This window comes from Synchiropus splendidus, chromosome 4 (assembly GCF_027744825.2).
Source record: "Synchiropus splendidus isolate RoL2022-P1 chromosome 4, RoL_Sspl_1.0, whole genome shotgun sequence".
NCBI lineage: Eukaryota > Metazoa > Chordata > Actinopteri > Syngnathiformes > Callionymidae > Synchiropus > Synchiropus splendidus.
In genome coordinates, this window is record NC_071337.1 from 30,944,067 (window position 1) to 30,967,261 (window position 23,195).

The 23,195-nt window shown below is 43.0% G+C and overlaps 1 protein-coding gene across 5 annotated transcripts in view; it reads left to right on the plus strand.

Annotated features, from left to right (window-relative positions):
• The first annotated feature begins 8,216 nt into the window (after nucleotides 1-8,216).
• Nucleotides 8,217-23,195, plus strand: part of fam49al (family with sequence similarity 49 member A, like) — a 30,415-nt gene continuing 15,436 nt past the window's right edge. The window contains exons 1-2 of one of the 5 annotated variants that reach the window (XM_053861872.1): nucleotides 8,217-8,481; nucleotides 20,685-20,773. The gene's annotated coding sequence lies outside the window, so the exon portion shown is untranslated. The other 4 variants (XM_053861877.1, XM_053861873.1, XM_053861878.1 and 1 more) reach the window with 4 other exon arrangements.

The following is a 23,195-nucleotide window of genomic DNA, read 5'->3' on the forward strand; positions in this document are numbered from 1 at the left end:
TGCCCTTATAAGGAGAGAGCAGAGGCAGACTGAACTAAGCACTGGAGCTCAGCGGGGGTGTGGCGGGGCTGTCGCTGTCAGAGGAGGATGTGGGTGCTGACATGGGCTCATCAGCTCCCACCCTCGTGTCAATAAGAAGACGACAGAAATAGCCGCGAGTAAGAGAAGAGGCAGGTGAGCGGAGACCTTTGTGTGACAGGGGAGGAAATGTGAGTTACTAGGCAACAGCCAACGTTCATGTGCAACACTAATCTGCAATCGGCGCTGATGACATTCAATTACTCAGCGGCGTCAGAGAGAAGTGGACTCACCGGCCGCCAACACTGCCGCCGATACACAGAGCAGATCTGCTGAGAGTGATGGAGGGAGCGTGGGCGTCGCTCGCTGCTGGAACATGACTCGTCCTGGCTTCAGACTGATGAGACACGGTGCCTCTCGGACAACTTTGCTTGGCACGGCGGGGGGGAGTTGCTGTCTGTTAAATGATTCTTATTACACCTTCATGTTGCTCATCATATTTCATTTGTCCGGCTAGGAGGGATGCATGTAGAGCCAAGGACCACAACACCTGCTGCCACCATCAGTCGTGATCTGATGAATCATGTGACCATAACTTCTACCAGTCACATGAGGGAAAGTGCAAAATGTGATCACACATCAGCCTAAATATTGAACATCTGTCAGTCATCCCTCACTTAATCATTCAAGATTGTAAGTTTGGAATGTGTTTGTCATCCATGCATCTAATCCTTCATCACTCCATCCATATATACTGCCCAATATCCAGCCACAAACTGATCCAACTGTCGCATCTGTGTCCACCCACCCATCCGTGCATCCATTCAACATTTGAAAAAATGATCTTTTCACATTCACCCATGACCATTCATTCATTTTTCATCCATCCCACACTCCTCCTAATCACCACATTAACACACAATTCCTCGCATCATTCATTATTCCTTCACCCAACATGTGCTCCTGTGTCCTTTCATCTAGCTAGACTCGTCCATCTCTCCAGTTATGCTTTCATATGTCAAGTCATCATCCTTCCATTCTGGATGGACATCCAGAGGATGCTTGTCCAAAGTCTCTCTCTCTCTCATCATCTGTCCGTCTGTCCGTCCAACCCTTCGCCGTGGTCTAACAGTCGAATGGCTGTTGTTACTGAAACACTGTGAATGTCTAGGCCATTGTTTGTTGCTAGTGTGGGATCTCACCCTCCTGGCTGGACTGCCCATCCATATATCTCTGGATATGAGTTATTAATTCATGCGGGTGGCCTTCTCTGCCTTGAGTCAGATCAGGTGAAGCTCTTGCGTCTCAGCTGGGGAGTGCCACGTCTGCTCTTCAAACGGGAGCACAGACAGACCAGGACCTGACATGAGGGGTTCTGGAATTGAATTTCACAGTGCAAGGCAGAATTTATGTGCTGCTGTGCCTCTGCTGATCCAACACCACGAGATCAGCTCTCTGCAGTGTCATTACCGTGAAATATTACAGGCCCTTAGTTATTCCTATGCTGATTTCAGACCAGGGTCTTGTTGGCCCTCAGCTGATCAAGCCATTCATAAAGAGGCTGGTGATGCCGGGCTTTTGCTCATTCCAGGTGCATTCTTCAGCAAAAGTCTCCGTATGTCATTTGTCCCGAAACTCACTTTCTGGCCACCATAGCTATGTTTCGAGTGGATGCTGGGAGGCCCTCTACGATTATGAGGAACAAACAAACTGTCATGTAGAAAATAATGTTAAAAAATGTAAGTGGACGTGAAATTGGCTTATTTTTTTAAACCCCTTACCAATATTTTTAAACAGGCCATTTGTTCAGTTGAATGATGTGGGCGTCACATGAGGGAATCGAGTATATATTCGGGGCTGGGGGGCGCTAATAAAGTTACAGAAAGTCTGTTTTAGATCTCTGTTTGCTTGAAATGAACATGAAGCCAGAGTTATGAAATCCTCCCGCACAATGAACTCAAGTGAGTCATGAACTTGTGTTTGACGTTGGTCCTTTGCAGGCGCTTTTCAGGACACAGTATTTCGTTTTACTTTGCTCAGTCGAAAACTCTTGACTTGTGTCCCCATGTGATAACAAGGTGCCTGCTATGGCCTATTGGTGCTCAACTCAGTTTTCATGTTCAGCATCACAGACTATAAAATGGTGAAAAAAGTGAAGTAAGTCAGAATCCTTTGCGCAGCAACGACAGCTGATGACAGAGGAAAGATGCTTTGGTTTATATAATTAGATTATATTAGATGAATAACTCTTATACAACTATGATAGCATACTATAACCAATAAGTTAAGCTGAAAGCTAAAGAATGCTGTCTCTGGCAGGTCTTTCTCCTGCTGCAACGGTCTCTCAGGGACTTCATAGGATGGTGGCAGGTGTACATGGAATGATGTCACAGCTGGTCGTGGGCATCTTGGACACACCATAGAACCAGAATGCATTGCGCACCAGTTGGCACTGTGTCTGCCAAATCATTTTGAAGAAGCCTGTTGATGTCTAATTCTTGTCTGTCCATGTGGAATTGTGTTATCCTGTAAATAGATAAAAGCCTGGGGCTAAGGTGAATCCCAGTTGTCTTGTGAGAAATGCATCATTACAGCAGAAAAGTGAAGATAAAAGCAGTTCAAATTTGAAATGACTCAAATTTCCCACTGTTCACATTTGTGATGATCTTCAACATTGGTTGTGGTTACTATACCAGGGGAAGTGAGCAGTGCAGGAAAGCGAAAAAGTTTAAATTGAGCATTCTTGACATGTTTTCTGGGTCATGCTGGAGGCCACTTTTAAACCAAAATGTATGATGTAAAACTGAATAGTGAAGCTTTAAGGAAAAAAAATGACTGGACCCCACAAACCCAAACCTCAGTTTGACTTCAAAATAACTGGGAAAACACTAAAAAACAAACATGGTTACTGCGTATGGAAGTGCACACAAAACTCAACATCTCACCATGCAGTGACGTCCAAGAAAACTAGATGAGTCTGCAAACACATTTATTTATTGTGTTCGCGACTCTGTCCGGCGTTTCCACCCGCAGTTCTGACGATTCTGGAGTCAGATTAGTCATCACCACTTCCTCCATAAGTACTGGGAGCACACTTCACCATGATCACAGCTCTGGGCAGCACAGACCTCACTAGATGGTAATCAACCTCTGGCCCTCTGAACATTACAAGGACCTTGCATGTGAACACACAGCATTTCTTAGGGGCTTTTCACACTGTGGATTCTGTCTCGGGTGGCCTCAGTTTGAGTCGCCCCTTGCTGTGCAGCCTCGCACCTCTGCATCTCAGGAGATGTCCTTTTTTTGCTTCTCAGCTGGTGGCACTATGAGCCAAATAGCTGGTTTGTGACCCAAGGCGAAGCACGTCTCAAGGAAGTCGTTGTCAGCCGGGTGACACTAGGATCTCGACTGTCGTCTTATTTCATTGCTTCTTCTTAACACTACGAGTCACCGTCCAATCAAGCCAAAACTAAACATGAAAGAGTGTTGTCATCTTCATTTTACACAGAAATTGCAGAAACAGGCTGCGTAATATGGAGCATCTTGATTTACCCACACTGCTCTCCAAGTGAGAGATTCCTGAGGATCAAGAAGATTTTAATCAGTGAAGTACAGATCCAGATGTCAAAAAATAATCAATGAATAGTCTGGTAATCTTCAGTAACTTGGGAAAAATTGTCATCTTGTCCTCATGCAGACAGCTGCGCCGCTGTGAGATCACACAGCGACTGTAGAGCGCAGCATGATTCATTTAAGCAAATCTGTCTGTCAATAAAATCGGATGTTAATCTTAGAGGTGAAAACACATGAGTTATCAAACACCCGCACACATTGTGAGTCCCGGATCGCTGCGCTCCTCCCCTGCTCCTCAGTCTCCTGCAGCTGCGGCTGCTCACCTCAGTCTTCTGGGAGTTTGAGAAGTCGTTTTTAAACGATGTTGTTCCCCCAGACAGCGATCAGACCCTTTACTGACTGGCATTTATCATCTTTGTGTGGAGTCGCGCTGCACACCACCAAGCTCACCACCCGTGGAGAGTTTCCCGAGACAAGGCGGTCAAGTCCATGGCCAAAACCTGACTCGCTCGTGTTCACATCTCAGACTTTTGAGCCAAATGCGATTTGTCTAGAGACAGAGTGCACAGTATGAAAACCCATTAAACACACACTATGATGTTAGTTGAACCTGAAATTGACCAAGCAATTTGTTCTCCGTCACACAGCTAGTGAAGGCTAGTCTATCGAAGCTTTTTCTCTGTTGCTTTATCTCCGTTACAGAACTAGTGTGGCCGACTGGACCGACACAAGTCAGCTTGGATGTTTGTCTGACATCCAGGTAGAAACTCTGTCTGTCACAGGGTAGGAGAGTGGAGTTCCTCTTTGTGTTTCGTGTCCATGGTTCCAGCACTGCTCTTGGTTCCGGCCCGAGTGAAAAACACCCCAATGTCTCTCCCATGTGAACTTTCTTTCTGCACAATGATGTCATCAGAAAGGTTCCAGTGAAGCTTATCGTTCCCACCAGTCCATCTTGAGATCAAGCAGACGTCAGCTGTTTTGTAGCAGATGAAGGTCCTCTGCGAGTTTGGAATGGAGGAGAGCCACCAGCAGCAGGACCTCTGCAGCCACAGTCCTGTCTTTGTCTGTGTGAGTGTGTGCCAAGCCTGTCTGCTTTTTGATCTCAATATCAACACTATCAGCAGCATATGGAACAGGGCCGATTTATCTAGAGCACACTGCATGCTAGATTCATCAGGAGTGAGGACTCAAGGAGCTGAATGTAATTTCATATCATACATTTGAATAAATGAAATGAAAAGAAGCAGAAGATGTCCAACAAATTCAACAAGTGTAAATGGAAAGTGTGTGTTTGTCTGTGTGGGGGGGGGGCGTGTGTGTGCAACTGTCAGAGAGACAGTTCCCTCTGGTTTGGTTATTCAAAGCTATCTAGAGCGCAAACACACACACAAAAAGGAAATGATAGTGACTCTTGGCTTTTAAAACATTGAACCGGCTTTCAGTCATTTGCAGCGTAATAGTAGTGTAGTTGATTTGAAGTTCAAACTGGTCTTGCTGTGAGAGATTAACTCTGCAACCGTCTCTCTCAACAGACCCCTAAAGGAACTGGAAAACACAGTGTTCAATTATGAATAAATGACCCACTTTTGAAGTGAAACATTAAAGCACTGACGCTGCATGTTGTCTTAGGCAACAGCACGCATTGTTTCTGATATTGTCAATTGAGATGGAAAATGAGATTAGGAGAGCAGATCATACAAAAGATTGCGATGTCTGTTGAATGGTTCGCTTGTGTTTAGTGATGTGAAAGTGAGCGTCAGATGTTGCAACCACAAACACAGGAAGTTGGTGTGTGTGTCACCCTCAGATGCTGTGTTGCACCGACTGTCTGAGTCAATCACATGATGCCTATTTCTGCAACTATTCATTAGTTTTGATGTTTGTTCACTGAAACATAATGATTATATCACACAATAATCATAGATATTTGAGTGTTCATCTCAAGTATCAGTGCAATAGATGATAGGAGAAGTTTTGCTTTCATTCCTGTTAGGGTGCTTTTATGTGCAGAAATAAACATTCATTTTATTTGTTTTTAACTTCTTTCAATTTCATTTTAATGTTTGAATCCAGGCTAATGTAGGGCCGGGCGGAAAACCCAAATTGTTATATGCATCACAAAATAACAATTCCTCGGTCGACGTATGATGCAAGAGAAACTTTGACAGATTGCTGAAAACATTCAGAAGGATGAGAAGACTAGGAAGCTAAGAGGATGTTTTCCCCTCTGAATTGATATAACAACAGGCTTTTAGCTAGGCTTTTGAAACAGGCCGTCCATAGCCCCGCCCACATGCCCCGCCCTAACACATAACTCCACCCCAGCCCCCCCAACGTTGTCCACAAACATAACTTGCTGTGTAAGAAAAAAAACACAGTACACATATATTTGTACTCATAACTCAACTCAACTCATAACTTTATAAAACCAAACATATTATATCAAATATCATAAATGTTGTCACAATAACAAATTCAACATATATTGGGGGTATATTTCTCGAGGAGCTGCAAAGTCAAAATCAGCAAATCCACTTCTTCTACTCCTTTCATGGCGATGGAGCCTCTTCCTCACTCTCCTGATCTGATGAAAGGGATGAGACTCTCTCCTTCTAACCCTGATTCATTAAAATACTAATTATTACTCTTACTACATGACAGCAACAGTTTTGTTCATCTTCTTTCGTATAGACGTATATAAGACAAGCACAGAGTTGTATCAGCTGTGATGGTTTCCTGAACTTTCACACATTGAAACATTCAAACAAGAAAACAATTCTGACCCATTTTTCCGTCAGGAAGAAGCTGAGTGTTGTCTGTCTTGTATTTTTCATTTTTCACACAAATATTTGGTTTGGAAAATGTTTTAGCCTTTACATAAAAAAAGGACAGCAATAACTGTAAATATTTCTATATAAAATATGTACACGTTGTTCATGCGTTGTTCGGCAGACGCTGCATGCAGTTCTCACGGGAGTTCATGCGGCGCAAACAGCCAACTGATAGCGTCGCTCTTCCATGCCGCGTCGACCAATGAAAATGCGAGTGTCGCAAATCGCGAGATGTGAATAACCGCGAGATTTGGCCCGTAAACAAATATGGGTGCGCGGTGGCCAAGGTACCGGTGCTGGGTTGCGACGGTGCGAATTTATCATATTCAGCGAAAATACAGCGCGGAACCTTCCTTTTTCCGGAAATATGACGAGACTATGACTGGGGCATTACGCAGGCACTGATTAAAAATTTAGGGCGTCCGTCTGAAAGAGAAATGGGCGTCCAATTTTTCACGTTTTGCAGTCCACGGGACGCCCACACGCCCCTCTAGCTACAAGCCTGTATAACAAACTGGAATTACATCATAAACTTTAAGCTGGTTTATGATTCTATCGGCCTGCATTTGTCAAAGCTAATGGGATCTGAAGATGAGACTCCTGCAGGCTTCTAAATTTTTGAAAATAAATATTATATCCATTAGTGTCTGCTATATGGAAGCGTCCTTATTGTGCCAAGAGGTCCAGCTGATTTAACGCGAAGAAGATGAAGAGTGGCGACACAAGTTGAATGCTGAGCAAGTGGGTGCAGAGGACAGAAAATCAAGCAACAATGTCATTTTTGTCCCGAAAATAAAAGTAAATGACACTTTTTTTTCAGTACTGTTTTTGTTTTTCTATTTTCCCTGCCTAGCAAAATGACTCCAAAGCCTAGTGGAGTTTTATGAAATATAATGGGGCATATTTTAAAGAGATTCTGGTGGGGTTCCAAATTACCATCTCCATCCCATGGACTCCACGAAACCATTAGAGCACAAGGGTGACCAAGTTTCTGGCTTGTTTTCTATTGGTTTGTGCTAGCTCTGGGATGCTACTGTGACCAGCTGTTTCATTGAGCTAGTTTGACTTAGAGTATTAATGATAGCAATGTAATTTCAAATGTAAAAAGTGTATTGAATTATCCAAATATAATAAATGCATGATAATATTATTCCCTGAAACTCTCAGTATGGGTTGAAATGAGGTGCTTCGCAGAGGTTGCTGGTCTCTGAATGCTAAACTAGTTTTGAATACAATTGTAGAAATGAATCCCAAAGTCTCAATAATAATTTAAGGAGTAAGTAGCATCAACAATGAGCTACTTCGCAATTTACCTAACCTCTGTGATTCGGTTTTACATTTGGCCTCAACTCAAACTCCCCCGGCTGCTGACACAAACATGTTGTGAATGCCATTAGCATTGGCACAAACAAAGTGAACTCTGGCCCCTACTGCAGCAGATGATGCTCTCCTGCACCCACACACTTGGTAAAAATATCTGCTGCACTTCCGTGCACACATTGATTCGCTTTCACACTGTGTGGACAGAAAAAGTCACTCTGCTACTGGAACAATGTCAAACACAATTCAGCTCTACAACATTACACACACGTGGACACGGTAGTGGCCCCCTCCTCTTTTTGCCAGCAGGCAAGTGTGAGATGTTAGTCAAGGGGGAGGGGGTGTTGTGAGGACATGTGTGTGTGTGTGTGGTGGGGTCTTTGTGTGCAAGAGAGGTAGGAGGAGAAGAGGGAGGAGGGGGGCAGTGTTCTATTTCTCATAGACCAACAGCTGCTGTCTTTAGTGCAGAGAGAGAGAGAGAGAGAGAGAGAGAGAGGAGGGAAGGCTGCGTGGCGTGAGGCAGTGTGTGTGCTCTGTGTTTAGGTTGAACCCACAGCCTGCCGGCTCGCTCGGATAAAGGATCCTCTTCAGGGGAGAATAGAGACTCCTGGTTGGTGCCCACCATCCTCCTCTTGCAGCTTCCATCTCCGGCATCGCTCTCCTCCTTCCTCTTTGTTCCTCACATCCATCCACAGAGAAGGGAAGAGAAGCAGCATCCTCCTCTGAGCACACTCGGCCGGTAAGCTCACACTTCTCTGCTTTTGCTCACCTCGGGAGGTCCCACCCTCAAAGATGCTGAATGAGGAAGCTGAGCGTTTGATGGTATACAGAGGGTTTTTTCATAGCATGCTTGTGGAGGAGGCAGATGGGGTGAGTCGATGGGCTAAATGTACACAGAGAGTGGGTCAATATCCTGGGGGTGGGGGTGCTGATTAAAGCCCAAGTGGATGGTCAACTGGGATTCGCACTGCAGTGCAAAGCAGCACAGTCATTGCCAACACACACCTCAGCCAGGAAGTCTACCTATTTGACACAAACCGTCAGCAGGAAGCTGCAAACACAGATGCCTCTGGGTGTGGAGGGGCTGCGCTTTTGGGATGCTTTTCGGGATGTCTGACCTAGAAGCATCACGGCGCATACATCAATCCCTGGAGTGCTCCGAGAGTTCAAGTATTCCAGAGGAAGACGCGTCTTTCCACCACTCAAAACAGAGCCACTGATACAGCGGGGTGGATGCCTGAGACAAGGGGGAAGACAGGGGAAGGTGAAGAGGGAGGGAGAAAGGGAGGGAGGAAAATACTGAATGGAGGAATGAGGGACTGAATGAGCCACTTTTCAGGTGATCCTAATTGGAGGGAGAGGACAGTGCGTACAGAGCCGTTACGGCACACGCTGCTCATTACGCCCTGCAGTAGACGCATGGAGAGGCAGTAGCAGCTACATTTCAAAGCTCTCCGCCAGCCATCTACTTCTCTTTTATCCCCCAGTTTAACCTCCACTGACTCGATCCGCTGCTCACATGTTCAGTTTCAACATGAGCAAAGACCACACACTCGTGTGGCAAATCCATTTCAGTTTTCAGCATCAGAGATGTGAACACGTCCTCCTGTCAGGACATAAGCCATATTAAATACCATACAACACAGCTAGACAGAAGTGATGCACAGAGGCTGCTACGCTATTTACTCTGCTGTTGCTAGGACACTCCCTTTGAACATTTTAACGGCGCCATCTCATTGGCCCGCGTCGGTGATGCAAGATTCCCTCACCCCAAATCTTTCCTGAGCGACCATGGAAACATGCCCGTCTACATTTCCTCCTCCGTCCTCATCACGCTGTTGTTCTTTGTCTCACCACCACCTCCTCTTCATCATCCGTCTCCCATTTTATACCAGTCCACAACATCCACGCTGGGAATTTGTCTTCCGTATTATTAACTCAAAGTCTAATTAGATGCCGCGCTCATCATTCCTCATCTTCACTTCTCTCGGTCTCACTGGGTCCAAATGAGCTTTGTAGGATGGATGGGTCAGGAAAAACGCGACAAAAACAGGCTGACGTTCATATCAAACAAATCATTTATTTGTCCACCTGGAGGGGTTGTAAGTGTACTCGAGGATAGAACATGGTGCAATGCAAGAGTGGGTTTTTATTCATTGACAGTTTAATGAACTCAGTTTAATGGTCTCTCAAATCTTGTGAATATTGTGAGTATTTCTAAATGGTAAGATGCCTGTGTAATATTGATACGTTACCATTGTAAATAACAAACTCAGTGACTGAGCAACATCTGAGACTAATTTTGTTGTTATTTGCTACAGTTTCCATCACGCTCATATTTGTCAGTAACAGCACGTTCATTCATTCATGTTCTTCAACGTGTATGGGTTTGAAACCTATGCAAGCACAAGGCAGACATATAGAACAAACTCCCCACTGAAGGACCCTTATATGGTTTTAAAATACAATTGAAAATGAAATAAATAAATAATAATTATAAAATAAATACAAGGATTTAAAAACAAAAAAGCTCGAAAATTATGCAACCAAGCAAACACCTTTTAGGATAGATAATAAGAAAATCAAAACCATTTATGTTATTAGTCTTGTGTCACCTCAGTGAAGAGTTTTAGAGACAGTACTTCAAGAAGGAAGTCCTCCAGTGATGGCAGCAGAAAGACGGACCTGCTCGATAAGCAGTTGAGAACAACAACAATACAATCCTTAATGACAAGAATGATGGAATGGTCTTTTAAAAATATAACTTGTCTTTTTGGTCATGAGATCAAGAAAGTTAACATGTAAAAATATACGTCATATTTTGCAATCATTGGAATGACACTCAAGCGGACCCTCCTCTTTGTGCTCTGCTGATCATAGGAGCATAATTTATAGTTCTGTCCTCAAGTGAAGGACAACTGTGACCAGATTTCAAGAACAAAGTAAATGCATGCCAACCTATTTTAATGAAAATTCTGTCTTCGGTAGGACTGTCGTCCTTGGTTTAATTTTCTCAGCGTCAGCATTTTCCTTCATCACCATGTTGGTACCATGAAGTCATGTGTGACAGCAGAGTCTCATTCAGCGACTACTGTACCTGGGGCTGCTTTTCATTTTCCGGCAAGTGTGGTTGCACTCATCAGACTGACGCAATGACATGTCAATTAAAAAGATCAGTTTCTTTAGATTTACATACCATTCCAGCTGAAAAGACGAGGATGCTTAGCAGTTGTCCGTGTAGCAGTGACTTCATAGCTGCAAACTCATGGTCCTCTGTAGCATCAAATGTCACAGAGTTTAGCATCTCGTGACCGGTGTTTGACAATGCTCCGCATTTTACATCAATTCTACGCAATCTGACCTTAAACACAGAATTATGTGACACCACGTCACATCTTCAAAAAGTGGCAGCGTTGAATTTTGAGGTGGGGGTCTTGCTCCATTACATTTCCCTGCCCAAATCTCAACATAAACACTTAAAAAACAGTAAATGCCAATGACAATAGTTGCCATCAATAAACTGAATTTCAGTCCCCAAACTGACATTCAAACACTATGAATCAGACATAAATACACAAATGATTCACCCTTAACTCTTACCTCATTTGCTCCCAGTGTTATTGTTTTGCTAGCTGAGTACTTTATAGATTGTCTGCTTTACATTCCGTGTAGCGCATTTTCTTGGCCATGCTTTCTCTTATGCACCCCACCTGAACATCACATCTCCTGCAGATTATGACTGTTAACCCAGGTTGACCCCTAAACAACTAGCGCACCAAAATCACCATTTAATTGTTTCCATTTCATCACCAGCCATGATGGCAAGTGTGCGAGACTGTTTGAGCACACTCACTGTACTTCAGGAACCATCAACTCACACTTATCTCTTAGCTGACCTTTAAAGTGTGACTTACTGAAAGAGACACTGATGTAAAGTCTAAGTCTGCGTCTGAAGAAGAGCGAAGTGTCAGGGGTTGTGAAATACGATCAACCATTTGATGTTTGCTGTCAACTTACAGTAACTTCCAGCCGAAACTTCTCAATCCTGGTCCCACCGGTACTCTGGTCCTAAACGTCATATTAGAAAGATAATTCATACTCCTGTAGCATCTCGCCAAAAGGGGTGCAACATCCCCCTGAATCTCAATCACTCCCCCGTTTGAAATTCCAAGAATCTTGACCGTGCCAGCAAATTTGATAATCTGCCAAAAGTCAATGTTGTTTTCACAAGTTTGGTGGGATGACACTAAAATTCTGCGTGAATCATAATCTGTTACTATAACTTAAAATGTGTTGATTTATTTTCTTATGCTATGACATGAATATCCAGACGCAACATTGTTCATTTGCGTACACTGCGTCACTTTGATCATGTTTTCCTGACTCTAATGCTTTCCAGTTTAAGTAAAAAAAACACACAAGACAGAGAACAGACAGCTCATGTGTTCTGATGTGTATTCTAACAGCGATCAGGTTACACTTCTGAACATCTTGTCTTTGCTTTCCCCCAGTGCGAAATAGATCACGTAAGGTCCCAATGCCAGAACAGAACAGTGAAGGACCCAACTAAGATTACAGCCCATCCCAGTATAACTGCACTTTTTTTTTATTTAAGTAGATTAAAATCAATTAAAGGTAAAAGTCGGGGTCTCACATGATCTCCTATTTTTACACACAACAGTCATTCATGTTCAGTGTTTTTCGTCCTGCTCATACTTGTCTTTACCATCACAGACTTGGCTATACAGTAGATCTTGATGCCCAAAATGCCCATCTGTCCTGAAACAACATCTGCTGACCTAATAACTGTCACAGCTGGTGCTGCTCCTTTTAGTTTTCATGTGGAGTGACAAGCTGGATCAGCTTTGCTGATGGACCTGGACAAAGGAATTAGTGATATGATCCTTCTCTACCTGGTAATCTTTAATCCATTAGTGTCAGGAATCACGGATTAGCTTTGACTCGGTCAGACCAGCAGTGATCCTTAACCGTATGGAGCACTGGCAGCGGCTGAGTCCATTTTCCGTGCTCCTTAAATAACAGCGTTTAGAATCTTGCGTTTTCAGAGATGGTTTCCTCTGTTGTACTCTGAATGGCCACATCGCCATTTTATGCTAACTCATTTTTAACCAGGGGGTGGACTCGTTCACTATCAGAGTCGGTAAACTGTGGATGATCTGATCCTTTATCATCATGTCCAGATGCAACTGCAGTTCCAAATTGCTGTAGCAGCCTCAAATGTGTTTGCTGTTGCAGCCGTTTCACCAGAGAGTACGGAACCTCTTCACTAATAGATTGCAATGGTTGGAACCAACTGACTAACAATACCAACACCATCACGTGTTTACTCACTTTAACTTTAGTCTGAGAATGCGTAAGCCACAATTGTCTTAAATGACAAGTCACTGCAGATACATACATATACAATGGAAGTTTAGACGGAAGTTTAATGTTAACTGAACTAACAAGCTTTGTGTCCCTGTGTCAGTCAGTGATCTGACACAATGTGCCCCCCATTCTGACACTACAGAACAGATACCACATGTACTATTGGGGTGCAGAGCAAGTAGAAATACAGGAGGATGCAGAAGCCGATGACTGGGGAAATAAAAGATTTACTTGAGCTTAAAATACTATTTCTTTGACTCACTTTTGTCAGAATATGACAATACATGGTCTTAACCACCTCCTTTTGCTCAGGATAAGAAAGTATCTTTTCCTCAGAAGGTCCTTAAATCTCTGGTTTCATGACTCAATTCAAACGCCCCCATACGCCCATCACCACTCACAGAGACCTTGTGTTGTTATCGAGAGCCGCAGTAATTGTTCTGTGGCATTTTTGAAATGGCTCACATAGACAGATCACGATTTTATCAGCCCAAATGTTGAAACATGACAGACCCAGTGCACGTGTGGGCCCATGCAGCAGCGTGCACGGAGAGTGGGTGGTGATCGAACTTCAGTAAACACAATTCTTGATTCTGCCGATTCCATTGTTCCAAACTGGAACAAGTAAGAGATTAAAGATAAAAAAAAAAAAAATATATATATATATATACGAATGCAAGAGAATAAAAGAGGCACACAATATTCTCAGAGACAGAGATGGTGGCAGTGGAGAGATGGAGAGGTTTACCCACAGAGTCGATCCATAGAAAGGTGAGGCCGAGCGATTTAGATGTCCAGTGTGAAAGAGATAAACCCTCTCTGTGACAATAAAGACCAGACTTATGTTTGGGGCGTAATCTGATTACAGCAGATTGCACACTCCCTGCATTATCAAGGCTGGTTGTCTTTGAGCGGATTGTCGGAACACTCATTTCCATGTATCTCCTAAACTCTGAGCCTCGGGTTAGATCAATATCAGGAAATCAAGCTGATGGGAGTAAAAAAAAAACAGGGAGGAGAGGAAGAGAGCCAGATTAAGAGAGAGAAATTGGGGAAGATCCTTTATGTTATGTCTACTGTGCGGGTTATTATTGACACCGTGGGGAATCTGAGACAAATTCACATAAGATCACATGATTTCACTGACTGGGTGACATGGTGCTGTGAATTAAAAACTAAACATGGTTCCACTGTGGAGATTCACAAAAAGATTGTGCGCAATGTAATGCAATTTGGGGTGATAAGGAATGTGTGCCGTGACAAATGTCACCTGGCTGATCTCATGTCTGCTCACGTTCTGGCAAAATGGGTACCTGCTGACAAATGACTAAACTAGTTGGCAGGTTTCTGCATCTGGCTCTGTCCAGCACACGACAATCATTGCAATTGGAATGGAACATTCCCAACCCTGTGTTCCTCAGTCCAGTGAGAGCTCCTACATCACATTTGTCACATCATGAGGACTGCAAGTGCTCCAATAAAAAAAAATAAATAAAAAAAAACTACTTCTCCCACAACGCATATGATATAATGGCCTACAAAGACTGGTGTTCAAAGCAATATTTTGTTTATGCTACAGGAAGTGAGTCAGTAGTGGAGGCGTTTTGAAGCTAAACACAGAGACAAAAGCAAGACAAAATAAGATACCCACTGGTTTTGAACAAGATACATTCAATATACTTCATTAATCTATCATTATCAATCTGCTGTGGTATCATTTTATTATGAACTATGATTCTTTGAGGACAATGGCTTGTTTTCTTGGTCTGAAACTGAAATGTCAAGCTCACAAAATATCACAATGTGAGGGAATCGGCTTCTACTGTGGCATCATTATAGCCGGGAAGAGACACCGATAAAAGAATGAAGGAGAGTTGAAGGACAAACCAGATCACAAGGCAGGGAGACGCTGGGGAGTTCAGTTCAAAGTGCCTTTATGCGCTGATTTTATGGAAGTCCTTTGTTGTCTACTCTGGTTTACACGCTCACAAAGACGCTTGCCCGACAACAAACAATGCTGTACATCCTTAGAGGGCATTAAACAGACAACTACACACACACAGAATGGCTGAGATGCTAGTCACTTCTGAGCTGAGCTTGTGATGGCTGATTCTATCTCAGGTATAAATGTCTCCCTTACAAAACCTTTGGTGCTTAAACACCTGCGTGATAAATAATCCAACAAAACCTGCTCAATATACAAGCTACATTTCATTTTGACCTCACACACTCCAGTCCCAGGTATCTGCTGGCACCTTCTGAACAGAAAGAAATTAAATAATTCAAGTGAAACATGCAGCGATGCTGTCCCCGAAGAATCAACTGTAGGGGAGCAGTGAACCAAAGCAAACGGGACGATGTGAAGTCTTGTCTTTGCTGGAGTTCCAGGAAGGACAAGGAGGAGCATGACTGTAACAAACCCTAACACAAGTGCCAGTTTAGGTCCAGCCCTTTGGGGAGGCTCTTTCTGCGCTTTAGGACTTCTTCTGCAGTGTTGAAGCCAAAACAGGGGCTTCAGGAGAATTTGCTTTTTCATACTTCTATATCTGTATCGCAGCATCTCATAGTTAAGGTCCCTGAAAGAAATGGGTCACCCCTTTTTTCCACAAAGCCTTCAAAATGTTTCAATCTCAACTGCATCACAAATAATAAAACTCATCGTATTACTGTGTTCTGCGTACATTTGAGGAGAACCCGCACACTTTCAGCCGCAATTCTTTATTTTCCTTGAAATCATATCGCCTTCCAAAACGCTTCTTTCATTCTCTGCTCCAGTCAAGCAGTCAACCCTTTCCTTTGTGCGCACAGACATGCTGCTCTGAATCATAACGCTCATTTGCCAGTGGCCTTTTATTGGTCACCATGCACTGTGTTGGACTTACTGTCTCGTGTGTCGGCTGTGACGGGGGGATGGGCAGTCGCTGGAGAGCCATTACCACTATTCCATTTCACTCTCGCTCACCATCATTTACACCCTCATTCCTACTGTGCATCTGTCTCAATTGCGTGTCGGTGTCTCCTCCTTGTGACTTCCCCTGACGAGGCCCCTGTCAGTAAAAAACAAATGTCAGAGTCATGTCATTACCGACGCAAACGTGGACCATTACCTGTTCTTCGTGGCTGCAATCCAAAACATAGCAATAGCAGAAGTTGTGCGCGAAGCAAACTCATCCGCAGGTGAAGAAGCCAATAAGATTCTTGGACGACTCAGATGAGGCAATGGTGACGGCAAATTCTGTAACTTCCCGTTGTTCTGTGAAAAATGGCTGTTATCTTTGGGTATGACTCCAGAAATTCCACATAAGGTTCAAGATGGTCATTTTCACTGTGTGTGCATTTACCTGATTAAATTTAGCCGAGTCTACACTTACGTTATGTCATTGTTTATGAGGCAAAAAGCATGTGATTTGTATGTCAATACATGTGGCACGGTAAAATACAAGAGCAACAAAACCAACCTGTAAAATTACTTGGTGCAGTCAGGGTGGTTTGATGTGATAACTGCTTTGACCACTCCACCAGATGTGTTGTAATTTTTCCTATTTCTTTACAATTGCACTAGTAGCTCATTAAAGTTGCTTGATCACATGCCTTTAAAATGCATTTTTACGTTTTTATCCATTTTCCATTCGAAGCCAAAACCTCTGAACCCCTGAACTTTGGATATAAGTTTACACTCAACAGTGATGCTGAACAAGGACACACCACACTTACGACACTTATGACTCATGACACTGGCGATACATTTATCTGATCTCCAGTTTATAATATCCATCTTGCTCCATCACGCTTTATTTGTACGTGTCATCATTGCAGTTAGCCAGTGATTGGTGAGGCAGTAGTCACAAGGCAAACAAATTGCTACTGCTGCTGCCTGCGCAGGTGTGATTCCAGCAACCAGCCAGAAGACAGCTTCATGTGAGGGGTTGGAGTCACAGTGCTATTCATTGGAGTTGTAGTACTCAAGATTGTCTTGGTGACAAGACCATTTTTTTAGGGTCTCGGTCTTGTCTCGGTCTTAAATGTACTGTTACTCGGTCTTGCCAGATTCTGGATTTCTCTTCAAGGCCGGACAAGACCAACAGAGAAAACTGACATAATTGATAGCCATCATTCGATCTTGACACTCTCAGTCTCCATAATGTCTTGTCCTCGATTGGTGTGGTCTCCACTACAACACTACCTAATTTGGCTTTTATTTCAGCTTGGACACATTTGTGATGTGCACACATGGTGGACAACAACGCATTGTTTCCCCTTTTAAAGCTAAGGCTACCGTTAAGGAACGAATAGAATTAGAAGTCTGCTCTCGTTGATCTCTTTTGCATTCACTGTCATTCTAGTCATTATTTGCCAAGGCCCCCTCTTTAACATCCTTCGTTGCGTCTGTTAGTGACGCTAGTTAGAAGTTGACTTGGCATGCTTCTCTTGCATAACACAAAAGTTTCTCATCGCTGGAGTAGTTTTCAAACTGTCACTTTGATAATATGTGGCGTTTTTGGCTCAACGCTCTTTCACTCTTTTGCCCTCACTTCATGGTGCGTTCAGGGTGTACTGGGCAAGTTAGGAAGCCTGTCACTGCGTTCTCGCTGTCTTGAAACCTTCCATGCAGAAGCTTCACTGAATCCAGCTGTGGTTGACATGTCACCAGATATCAGTCAGTTGATGTCACATAAGGATAGCTGCATATCACTTGAAGATTCCTGTTGTCGACCCAGTCATGCCTGCCCTTCTGAGTGGCCTAATATTTCATTAGAGCGACAATGACTCATGACGTGCCTTGGCAAGAAATTACAAAGTATTGATGATTAGATTTGACATGGAAGCAGTCCATCAAAACCTAGAGATGTCCATTTTACGACTAGTACTACTACAAATAATAATAAAACAACAACAACGATAACAATAATAATAAACACTGATGCAGAATAATATCTTAGAGTTCAGTTCCAAAATGAGCGCATTGTTGTATCATTTAGACACATTTTATGAAAATATACAAGAGAAATTGGTTGACAGTGATTTTTAGTTTTAAGTCAAATGAAAAATACCTCAGTCCAAACTGCTGGATATTCATATGAATCCATATTCATTCCTCATATTCTTTGATAAAACCTGTCAGTTGATTGTCTTCCGAGATATCAACATCCCACTCTGACCTGAAATGAATTTGCTTGAATTATTAATTATTAATTTATTTCTATTCTAGCCAGTCTGATATACATTACATTATTCCAATGGTCAAGTAAAAAAAAGCGGTAAACAGGAAAACAAGTGAAATTGTAATTACATTACATTTCTTTTTAATACTTTCAATTAAAATTGAAATCATAAAAAAAACCATGGACAAACTAAAAAAAGCACTCAGAGAGAGCAAACGTCTGCCACTGAAGACCAGAAATCTTGGGTCCTGACCGTCACTCCCATAATTGAGTCAGTTTTTCCTTGACCCATTTCACATACTTCCTGAAAATTCCCAAACATTATTTTCTAATTTCTTTAACTTTTTTTAGAGCGTAAAAAGGAAGAAGAATGATAAAACTACAACACTACTAGCAATGAATCGTAAAACAGCACAGAATAAAATAGCTCTCAGAAACATTTTAACAAGATCACTTTTCTTTTCTATTCATACCTTGTGAGGGCAGTTAAAGAAGTCAAGCACAAACATATGAAAATCCTGGATATGTGGTGGAAAGTGCAAGGGAGATTTTCCCTTCATAAGTCTTGGTGCTTCCTGTTCAACAGGAAGTGTCAATTGTAGAGAGAAGGGAGTTGATCTCTGTGCCAGTTAGCAGAGGGTATTAGAATAATACACGAGGATTCAACATTGCTTTGGCCTCCCTTGACCTTGGTGTGGGACTCTCAGCTTCGCTCGACGTCTAACCTCTGACTGAGTGGAGGAGAGATCAATATGCATTAGGTAATTTAGCTGAAGGGAACATCAGTAAACCCAAGCTCAGCAAGGTAACGGACCAGTGACTCTGAAGCGGACACTGAGATTTACTACCACTGCAAGATGCTCCCATACACTCCCCAGATTAAGAAGACTGCCGTTTATCCATCAACCGCCATGAAAACCTCACCATGTGAGGGAATCTGAAGCTTGGTTTCCCTGGCAACTACCTTTCACATCAGTCTGCTCTCTCCAGGAGAGACGCAGTGATGCAATTGCAGCAGCGGCCGTGTTCACAATTGTTCTCTAGTACTGGTACAAAGACAATGAGATGAGACAAATTTCAGCTCCAGGTCTGTAACACTCCTCAGCAGCAGCCATCGTACAGCATGACTTGTGTCCAATGAATGAAGATAACGCGTCTGAGGAAAGATTTATCCTCTTTGCAATGCCGTTGACGGATTTGTGCTGCACTGCTGCACGTTGATGTTTATGAGCTGGAATATGTCAGCCACTCACACACAAATGTGGGCTGTTGTCAAACCTTCACAACAACTTCCAAACCTCCACCCATGTGAGGTGAAAACTAAACACAAATGACCTCCGCCTAGTCGCTCATTTCCACCCATATTGTGACTCCCGGTAGCCATTATTATTGCTGTGCATTTATCTATTTGATCTATTTTTAGCATTTGAAATATTGTTGATGGCAATGTACATATTAGGACTGCAGGGGGCAGTTTCCAGAACTTGTTTGCACAGCACACAGCAGGAGTAAAGGAGGAAGCGCTGCGGCTATCTCAGAGACAAATTCTCCCAAATGGAACAATCTTTTTCTCGCCCCATCATCAATATGCCAAGAAAAGTCATTGGCATCAGCATTAGTTTGCTGACATGCATGACCATGTAACTTCCTTGGCTTGATGATAAATCCAAAGTAAAGTTGTAGTACACCAAAGTGAATCCCTTTCTCTCATAAACACAGCATGAAATCTCAACATAAAGAAAAAACAATGACAACAACAATGCTCAATTTCAATTCCCACCACTTGTTTCCTCTACCTCTTCTTTGTGTAATGCATAAAATGTATAGTACGGTTGCAGGTGATGAAAGAAAGGCAGTCGATAGGATGCCTTTGAGTCTCAGTCTGTTTTTTTTCGGGGTGACTTTAAGCCACAGCCAGCTGAGCTGACACCAGCCAGGTGTCAGGTGAAATGTGAATTAGGCAGCAGGGAATTAGATTAGCTTAGATAGAATGGTTTCTCCATTGGTCATCAGAAGGCCCTGCAGCTAGAAGCCCTGGAGTTTGCCTGTTCTCCTCGTGAGCGCGAGAATTTTCTCCTGAATTGTGTACCCTAACATCTACCCACTTTCCCGCACTGAGAGCATGGCATCACTCTAGTGACTCAAAGCTCTTTACGATGTTGTTTCCACATTCCGCAGAGACTCGTTCAATCTTGCCTCAAAACAAACTACTAATCTGATGTCACCTGACAGTAAGTAGATAGTAACTGACAACGTTTCGTGAAGTCAACTTTGGAAATTAAATATGTATCACTTTGAAAGCTGTCCATGAAATGCTTCGTTCCTGTTAGGGTTTCCCAACACTTATAGGTTATGTACTCCATTGCTGATGCTGATCTCTCCCAACTGTCAGGTGGTGGTGCTGATGCTGTGACTATTGTGTGGAGCCACAAGCCACGGTTGATGCAGTGAAGAGTTCCACAAGGATAATCGCAAACAAAGGTAGGAACAAAACTCGCTGACACAGTAGGGAAAAGCAAGAGGGAACTTTAGGAGGGCAGGTGGGGGGTGTTCCGGGCTAAGAATGAGATGACACAGTTGATGCTAAAAGGAGCTCGGCCGCTGAATCACTTCTCCAGTGATTGAACAACCTGCACACGTGAGTTTATTGTGGCTACAGAGATGCAGATGGTGATATGAGGTTCATTAGATATTATTAGAGACGGGCTAGCCTGCTGCTTTCTCTGATGAAGTGCCGTGAACAGGAGGAGTCCTTCAGGCCGCAATGATAGAAACGGCTCACTCCGCTGCTTAGCTTCCAGGTTTTTGCTTTTTTGGCAGCCGTGCGGGCACTAAGCCTCGTCTGTGCAAGGACTCAAGGAGCCACTTGGTTTTTGATTCAACTTGCCAGACGACAGATGAGTTCTGTGTTCCTTAGAGGTCACACTGCACAAAAGAAACATTGAGCTTTTTATGGCAATATTTGCGCCGAAGATAGAGAAAAGACAACACCTCTCTCATGCAATCCGTCGTGTTTGGACTCTTCAAAGAGCTATCTTATTGTCAGTGTTTCTCATTTGTGACTAGGTGGAGAACAGAGAGGGTAAAGAGTTGTGTGCAGCAGCTTTAAAAGAGCACAGCCAACGTCACAATGTCTAAAACAGAGAAGTGAGCGGTTTAGAGAAGAACTTTAAGGACACAACTGATGAACTCATCTGACATGAATGAAGGAGAAACAACTTCTGTCTATGTCTTCTGAAGTACAGAAGAGACAAATTTAACTAAATATTTGTTGGATTATTTTCTTAAAAAACACAACATAACAAACTAACAAGTTGGTCAGGATGACATGAGAGAAACCACTAGGCTCAAAATAGATGCTAAAACGAGAAGTGTGAAGTGGACACACGGAGAGAGAGCGCCAAAGAGAGAAGTACAGAAGTAAACCAGCAAGTGGAACATGAAACAAATCCACTTAAATTTGCAGTAAACAACAGAAGTGTTGCAGACGACAGCAGCAGGGAGGAGAGCTAAAGGAACACTTGAGGGGAAACACGGTAAGGACCCTGGTTGGGGTGTTTGCTGAGCAAAGCCGGATAAATTTGGCCGGATGGATTTCTACTTCCCTAAAACACACAAGTTATAGCTGTTGGTGGTTTTCTATCGAAGCCTTTCACATTTAGAAGCAGCTCATGGAGTTTGAAACCTTCAGTGTCAGGTCTATGGCTGCTCTTGTTAGCAGAAGGATAGATGTGACATTTCAGCATTGGCTCACCCTGCTTGGCTCTATTTCTACACTCTTATTCTAACATATGAAGAATTTCTTTTCGCTCAAAATGGGTTTGGCTCATCTTAAAAGAATTGAAGAAATCCAAGATGAGTCAACAGGAACTCCTTTTGTAGCATCACACATCCAAAATGACGGTTGACTCAGTCAGGCTAAAACCAGAAATATTAGTGCGACTCATCCAAGTTTGTCGCCGCACAACTGTGAATATTTGGTAAATATCTAACTGTATAACTGTAGGAGATGGAGGTGCTACATTGCAAGAAAAGGAAGTGTTGGCTGGATCAGGGAGGCGGTTCTAGATCATTAACATGTGTTGATTGTAGCGATATCAGTTTGGACTGATGCAGTTGAAACTGATGTAATTTTGAAGTCAGTTTGTAGTTGGCAGTCAATGTTTGAGAGGAGGACGGATGCTTAACTCGCACCGCCTTTGCTGCAGAAGATATCACCAGGCCAACAGTCTCCTGGCAACAGTCACCCGAGCACTGCCTTCAGGATGGACCACATGCTGCTTCATATTCACCGCTTGCGTGTGCGTGTGTATGTGAGTGAAAATGCACATGCTGCTGCTTATCTCACACACTTTTACTCACGTGTCAGAAGGCAGTCACCGGCTACTTTTGACTGATTAGAACACGCCTTTGAAATCACCTTAAGAGACACTATTCACTTCTGAATATATTCATAGATCGTCCATCTTTGAGCAGGCGGTTTAAAGGTCAGGAGAGGATGGTGAGGATGCGTCGTCAGTTGGCACTACACTTCTGAGCGTGCTCTCAAACTACAGCCTCATTAGGGGATGTGTCATATGCTACAACAGGTATTGAAAAATTGTGCTTCCTCTATAGTCACAAAGGTGGCTTTTTTAGCACGGCATCACACTAGTCCTGCTGGGAACCAAGAGGATATGGGGTTATGCCAACCTTAAAAAAATGAATCAAGACAGAAAGTCAAGAAAACATTTGCATTGATATACAGGATCAGCAGTGGTTTTGTTGTGATATTTTTCCTCTGTTACACTCAAATTACTTCACTCCAATGTGGGTTTTGTCTAAATATTCTACTGTACACTTTAACATTTTCTAATCAGAATTGGATTTCATGTATTAAAACTGCACTAAGTAAAGCATATAA